This window comes from Cicer arietinum, chromosome 4 (assembly GCF_000331145.2).
Source record: "Cicer arietinum cultivar CDC Frontier isolate Library 1 chromosome 4, Cicar.CDCFrontier_v2.0, whole genome shotgun sequence".
Lineage (NCBI taxonomy): Eukaryota > Viridiplantae > Streptophyta > Magnoliopsida > Fabales > Fabaceae > Cicer > Cicer arietinum.
In genome coordinates this window covers 9,564,023-9,572,726 of record NC_021163.2, presented here as the reverse complement: position 1 = coordinate 9,572,726, position 8,704 = coordinate 9,564,023, and the positions used below count along the sequence as shown (strand labels likewise).

At 23.0% G+C, this 8,704-nt stretch overlaps 1 pseudogene; it reads left to right on the top strand.

Moving 5' to 3' along the window:
* LOC101501166 (lysine histidine transporter-like 8) overlaps positions 1-4,483 on the top strand; it is a 5,745-nt pseudogene extending 1,262 nt beyond the window's left edge.
* The last annotated feature ends 4,221 nt before the right edge of the window (positions 4,484-8,704 follow it).

Genomic DNA, 8,704 nt, shown 5'->3' with positions numbered 1-8,704 from the left:
TATATATATATATATATATATATATATATATATATATATATATATCAATTTTCATTGATAACAACTATAAAAATTTTAAGCCAAATATTGTATCAACTTGGACAACTAATATCCTGTTTTCAAATTAATGTATCAAATATTAGTAATTTCCTATTACACATTAATACAAATAGGCACTACGAATTTTTTTTAACATATCTCGTATATTTGAATGTAAAAAATTCAAACTATTTTTAAACAAAAATTAAATAGTAAAATATTAATACCAAACCATAATATTAAAATAACATATTTTATTATAATAAAATTCTTAAACATGATGAAACTGGTAGTATAATGAAATCAAATACTAAGAAAAATGTTAGAGGTACACCCAGTGAAGGATTAAAAATGGGGAACTTGTAATTCATAAACTGCGGCTTACATCGGGCAACGAAGCACCTCTTCGATAGAAACTATGTAATAAGTAGCCACATGTTTTTTTTAAATCTTGAGAACTTTAATCATCCAAATTAAATGTTTTCTTGATTATGATTTGTGCATATTGAAGGAAATCAAACAATTCAAGAAACAACATATTAGAATTCAAATGGGGAAATGCTTTTTCTTTTTTGTCAAAAAATAGTGTTTTGAAAAACTAAAGAGACCTAAAAAATAATTTATTTATCAAAATCTCTTAAAAGTGAAACAATCTATACATTATAATAAAGCAAATTTGATAATTTGACAAATTTGACACGTGTGAGCTAGACAGAGTGTTAGGAAAATATTAAGTTTCTATTAATAGAAATAATAACTCATTGTGCAGATTTTTGTTTTTACAATAAAAGTAAAGTCTCATTTCATCACGACTTTACACACCTCCGTTGAGAAGTTAATGGTCAATTAAAAAAAATTAAAATAATGAATTAAAAATAAAATACAATACACCATTTTTAGTGGCCAATTAAAAATTAAAAAATAAATTATTTTTTAAACACGACTTTATCAACCACCGATTCAACTTAATTTAATTAAAAAAATTATTTTATATTCTTTTTTTTTTAATAATTTTTTTGGTGTCTTCAGATTTCCTTCTTAATTTCGTCTTCAGTTAACCGTCTCTTCTCAATAATCTCTCATTTTTTCTCCTTAATAATATCTCAGTTCTCCAATGTCTGAACAAAAAAAATCAGATGCTTCAATTTCTCCAAAAAAGGAGTTATGGAATCTATACATTATAATAAAACAAACTTGATAATTTGACAAGTTTGACACGTGCCAACTAGGCAGAGTGTTAGAAAAATATTAAGTTTCTATTAATAGAAATAATAACTCATTGTGCAGATTTTTGTTTTTACAAAAGTAAAGTTCCATTTCATCACGACTTTACACACGATACGTCCGTTGAGAAGTTAATGGCCAATTAAAAAAATAAGAATAATGAATTAAAAATAAAATACAATACACTACAACTTGAGAATTTAGTGGCCAATTAAAAATTAAAAAATAAATTATTTTTTAAACACGACTTTATCAACCACCGATTCAACTTAATTTAATTAAAAAATTTATTTTATATTCTTTTTTTTTTATTTTAATAATTCTTTTGGTGTCTTCATATTTCCTTCTTAATTTCGTCCTCAGTTAACCGTCTCTTCTCAATAATCTCTCATTTTTTCTCCTCAATAATCTCTCATTTTATTGTTCTCCAATGTCTGAACAAAAAAATCAGATGCTTCAATTTCTCCAAAAAAAAAGGAGTTATGGGATTTGGTTGTTAGAGCTGTGCGATATTTCCGTCATGATCTATAAATTTTATGCTATGGAAATGGTATTGATGGATGACAAGGTTTAATATATATTTTTTTTTATAAATTCAAAGTTTTAAATTATACACAAACTTATTTGTTATGTTATTAATTTAACAAAATTGTGTTTCATATTGTTAGGGTGATAATATTCAAGCAACATTGCGAAAAACTCTTATTTTTCGATTTGAGACTACTATTCGTGAGAGAGTTGTGTACAACTTTCATTCTCTTGGTATTGCGTCTAACTCTGGAGCATATAGAACAACCAATCGGACACCAATTCAAATTGAATTTGCAAAATAGTACAATGGTATGAGAATTAGAAATCAGTTTGCTTACAGCCTCTCCGTACTCATTGATTTCATTCCCATAAATTCAAAACATTGACAGTTTTTAAGGTAATTGTTTTTTAAACACTATTCTAGCAACCACCGCTTTAAATTAATTTAATTAAAAAATTTATTTTATTTTACGAATTCTTTTAGTGCCATCAGACTTTCCTTCGATAATCTCTCATTTTTTGCGTCTCCCTTATACATATCATTCATTTTTGTGTGTGTGTGTTTATCTTTCTCTAATGTCTTGGAAAAAAAAATCAGATTTTGTTGCTTCAATTTCTCCAATAAATGAGTCATCGAATTTGGTTTAAACATAAATTTTATGCAATGGAAATGATTTGATGGATGACAAGGTTTAATTCTTTCTTTTATAAATTCAAAATTTAAATTATATTAGTTGTGTATTAAATGTGTTTCATATTTATATTTCTAGGTAATAAAATTGAAGCAACCTTGGTTTTCTTTCTCCGTTTGATATTAATATTCCGGAAGGAACTATGTACAATTTTATTGGGTTGTCTATGACAAACTTTCTGGGATATATGGAACAATCGGACACCATTTCACATTGAATTTGCTGCAAAATGGTACATAGACATCAATTCAAAATGTTGACATCAATTAATTTGGTAAATATGTTCACATGAATTATGGTAAATTTATTTCAATATGACATTATTATTTTATTTTAAAAAAAATATTACTATTTTGTTATATATATATATATATATATATATTATTGTTTTTATTTGTTTAAAATTAAAAGTATTGTTTTATAATAAGTTTTTTTGGAAAGAAAAAAAGATTCTTTGGAGAATAAAAAAATAAGCCATCATCAAGATTAAAGAGTGGTGTTAGAGTCATGCTTTTGATATCGTGTAAGAAAGTAGTTTTTAAGTTAGGTTATGATTATATTTTTTTATTGTAAATTATTTTTGTAAGTCAAGTTATGTATTTAACGTCAATAGCTAATACAATATGCAAATTAATGGTTGCATATTAATTTTTAGGTTCAACATTAGGGAAAGTAGCAGCATTATTTCCGATAATGTACCTATCAGGAGGTACATGCGTAATGTTTATAATTACCGGTGGTGGGACCATGAAGATGTTATTCAAGATTCTTTGTGAAAATGATAATGGGGAGATGTGTGGGGCACACACGCCAAGCGGGGTGGTGTGGTTCTTAGTATTTACATGTTTGGCCATTCTCATTGTTCAACTTCCTAACCTCAACTCAGTGGCAGCTGTTTCTTTGGTGGGTGCTGTAACTGCAATTAGTTACTGCACACTCTTTTGGTCACTTTCTCTTAAGGGTAGACCAATGGGAGTGTCTTACACTACATTGGTGTCACAACAAGAATCAACCCTCGTGAAGATCAGTGATGTTATCAATGCTATTGGGATTATTGTGCTTTCCTTCAGAGGTCACAATGTTGTGCTAGAAATACAGGCAAGTAATTAATAATATTATTATATAATATTCAATTGTATATGCTTCATCATATCCAAATTCAACTACATTTTATATATAATATTATTACTATGATTAAAAATTGCAACATGATATTCTTTTATATTAAAACTCTATTTTGGATTTTTGTTTCGCAGGGGACACTACCTTCCAAATTAAAGGAAACATCAAAAGAATTGATGCGTAGAGGAGTAACCATTTCATATATACTCATTGCGATGTGTATTTTTCCCCTCGCAATTGTCGGATTTTGGGCATATGGAAATCAGGCAAGCACACGTGCTAACAAAAAAATATTTATTTCAAACAATATTATTATATTTATATTAATGAATGTACATTTTTTTTATAAATAAATAACATTTCAGTTTGCGTATGAATGTTTCTTTCAGATACATGGTCGAGGATTGTTAATTGGGTTCTGACAATTTCACAAAAATCAATTATCAAAATTCTCAATGGGTGCAATATATGTTCTAGTGATAGTACATTGTTTGTGTAGCTTCCAAGTGTATGCCATGCCCGTTTTTGACAACCTAGAATTAAGATACACGAGCATAAAGAATAAGAAATGCCCACAATGGGTGAGAATATGCTTTCGATTATTCTTTGGAGGGTTAGCATTTTTTATAGCGGTTGCGTTCCCTTTCTTGCCAAGCCTAGCAGCTCTACTTGGTGGAATCACACTTGTGCCCGTAACATATGCATACCCTTGTTTCATGTGGCTAGCTATTAAGAAACCTCGTACAAAGGGTATAATTTGGTGCTTCAACCTCGTACTTGGTTCTTTAGGGATGCTTCTTGGTGTTCTTATGGTGACAGCTGCTATAAGGACTTTAGCTGACAAAGGTTTAAAAGCCAACTTCTTCAAACCATGATTATTTACCATATGTTTGTTTCAATATCAGAAACTGTGATTTGCAGTTAAGTTGAAGCTACAATTTCTAGTTTTTCACATATCGCAACTTTGGGACATGAGGTCTACTATGAGTCTATGACAACACATGTGTAGATATAGTTTTAGTATTTATTTAGAAATATTTAATTGTTTTCAATTTCAATTGAAATTAAATAAATTTTATATGCTAAAATTCTTTAATCATGTAATGCCTTTGTATTCTATTTTTTATTAAAAAATAAATAATCTTTATATGCTTCACTTGCCCCACTAAGATGAACCCCCTCATGGGAAGCTTCGTTTATATTTAGATATATATGTAGAAAATTAATTTTAAAAATATAAGGGTTTGGGTTGTTGTGATACTGGCTATCAATTTTTCATCTAGTGCTTGATGAAATGGACTATACTACAATCAGCAAAATTTCAACTTATTGTCATTTATAATATAATATAATATAATATAATATAATATAATATAATATAATATAATATAATATAATATAATATAATATAATATAATATAATATAATATAATATAATATAATATAATATAATATAATATAATATAATATAATATAATATAATATAATATAATATAATATAATATAATATAATATAATATAATATAATATAATATAATATAATATAATATAATATAATATAATATAATATAATATAATATAATATAATATAATATAATATAATATAATATAATATAATATAATATAATATAATATAATATAATATAATATAATATAATATAATATAATATAATATAATATAATATAATATAATATAATATAATATAATATAATATAATATAATATAATATAATATAATATAATATAATATAATATAATATAATATAATATAATATAATATAATATAATATAATATAATATAATATAATATAATATAATATAATATAATATAATATAATATAATATAATATAATATAATATAATATAATATAATATAATATAATATAATATAATATAATATAATATAATATAATATAATATAATATAATATAATATAATATAATATAATATAATATAATATAATATAATATAATATAATATAATATAATATAATATAATATAATATAATATAATATAATATAATATAATATAATATAATATAATATAATATAATATAATATAATATAATATAATATAATATAATATAATATAATATAATATAATATAATATAATATAATATAATATAATATAATATAATATAATATAATATAATATAATATAATATAATATAATATAATATAATATAATATAATATAATATAATATAATATAATATAATATAATATAATATAATATAATATAATATAATATAATATAATATAATATAATATAATATAATATAATATAATATAATATAATATAATATAATATAATATAATATAATATAATATAATATAATATAATATAATATAATATAATATAATATAATATAATATAATATAATATAATATAATATAATATAATATAATATAATATAATATAATATAATATAAATTATAAATTTATTATATAATATAATATAATATAATATAATATAATATAATATAATATAATATAATATAATATAATATAATATAATATAATATAATATAATATTAATATAATATAATATTTTTCTTGTAATTATTTTAAGAATTTAATAGATATACATTGTAATTGTAAATTATTTTACATTAACAACCAACTTAAGTGATTGGTTTACTAGTTATTTTAAGATGACAACTACGATTATAAAATAGAATAATATAATCAAAAGTGGTTATTAAATATTAGTGTAGGTAAAATTAATTTGCACTTATAGTATATAATTAATTTTTCTTATTTTAGAATTTGATGTTGGTGTCCATTTTTGCACATAATTAATTTAATTTGCTTATAAAACTGTCACATGTACTATTTTGATATATATATTTTACACTTTTGCTAATACTTGAATTCCTTACCTAAGGTTCTAGTTTGCAAAAATGGACATTACACATTCTAATAGAAAATCTCAATTATTAAGATCATGATTGATTTACTATGTAACCAAAAAAATATTATATAATTCCAAAATTTATTAGTATATAATGTTATTACTATAATAAAAATAATAATAACATAGTACAACATAGAAACAAATTTCAATTTCAATTGTCTTGTGTTTATATGTAATTTGATTAGGTGTAGACATACGATTTATGATATTCGACAAATATTAAAAAAAATTCTAAATTTAAAATCATATATTAATTTTTTAAAATGAAAAATTTAAACGTAAAAATCTAACTCATTCGATCCCAATCCAACGATGGAGATCATGAGACTCCATGTGAAGACAAGAGTTTTGTGACCGCAGACAACCAAAGTCCATTTACATGCTATGCAATGAGATCAGCAACAGGACGTAATTCCTTTAATAGCTTAGTGGAAGCCACACGTTGGGATTTGAATTGAATGAATGTTTTTGTTCACGCTATATATAAAAGTAAACACTGTCATTTCATTTCATATTCACAAGTCCAAAGCAATTCAGTAATTATATCCAATAACGTACTTATGGGAGAATTGAATGAATCTCAAAAATTGATATCAGAATTAGCTCTGCTTCAACACTCTGCTTCAAATTTTGTTATACACATTGATCCAACCACTACTGAATCTAACCACTCATCACCTAGTGACCAAATCGAGATTCAACATCCAAAAGATGAGTGGCTTCCTCTAACTGAATCTAGAAATGGTAATACATATACCAAATTTATCTAATGTTGACTATACCAAATTAACAACGTAGTTAGCTGAAAGACCTACATCAAGCTATATTAAAAAAAATGAACAAAGTCAATTCAGTTTCAAAGTACTCTATTAGGTCAAGCTGGCGCCACCATGGACTACTATAATTTAAAATTATAAAAAAAAAATAGAATTATTTACATAATTAAACTTTTATACACTAAGATCTTTAGTATATCTTTTTTATTGTAATAAATATAGATAAAATATCTATTCACGGGTTACATTTTGCCTTATAATTTCATCAATGATTTCAGGGCATGGGGTAGTGTGTGTTTGTCAATAGCATTCATTTGGCAATTCTATACCATATTTCTCCTAATTGAACTTCATGAATCTGTCTCTGGAATTCGCCACAGTAGATACCTCTTCCTAGCAATGTCTGCTTTTGGTAAGCCCAATTTTCTTATTATTTCTTACTAATATGGAACTATCATAAGAGCAAAAATAATTCACTATTATAAAAAAAATGTTATTATCCATAATATGATATTTATTTAATTCAAAAATATTTAATATATATAGTTGAATATTTAACTAAAAAATAAACAAATTTAAATTTTATTAATACAAATACTATAAAATTTATTACAATTAATTTTTTTTAATAACCGTAAAAATACTTTTCCTTTTAAAATAACTAGTGTGTAACCCGTGCGTGCGTCGCACGGAAACAATGTACATTTTAATAAATAAATTGTTATATTAATATATATATATATATATATATATATATATCAATTCTCATAAATTTTATTGACATGTCAAATGTCACTGATAGCACCACTCCAAAGAATTTTTTTTCTTTCTAACAAAACTTATTATAAAACAATACTTTTAATTTTAAATAAATAAAAACAATAATTATTAAATAAATAAATAATTAGATCAAATGAAATAAGAATTTTTAAAATAATGAACATGACATATATAACTTAAGTATGTTATTTATATGAAATACATGATATTTAAAAATTTATGTAAATTTTGTTGAAATATCTTTCATTTTGGTACTACTCACAAAATACTACAGAAAAATAATATTCTCATTACAAAAAAAATTACAATACACATAAAAACTATGGTTATCTTTTATCTTTAAATTTGCATGTTAGTCTTCATTAATCTTTCATTTCTTTTGAATTTGCATGATATTTAATAATAAATTTAGAATGTAAAATGTATAATAGATTAGTAAAATAGTAGTTTTAAAAAAATCATTACACACTTTCACAAAAACTCGTCAAATCGTGGTGGAACAAATTTGTTAAATCAGTGGTTGAAGTTTGAAAAACCATTACTCCTACATAAAAACCGTCGTCGATAATGAATTGTATTTTTTTTAATTCCTAAATAAATTTTATATTTATTTAAATATATTA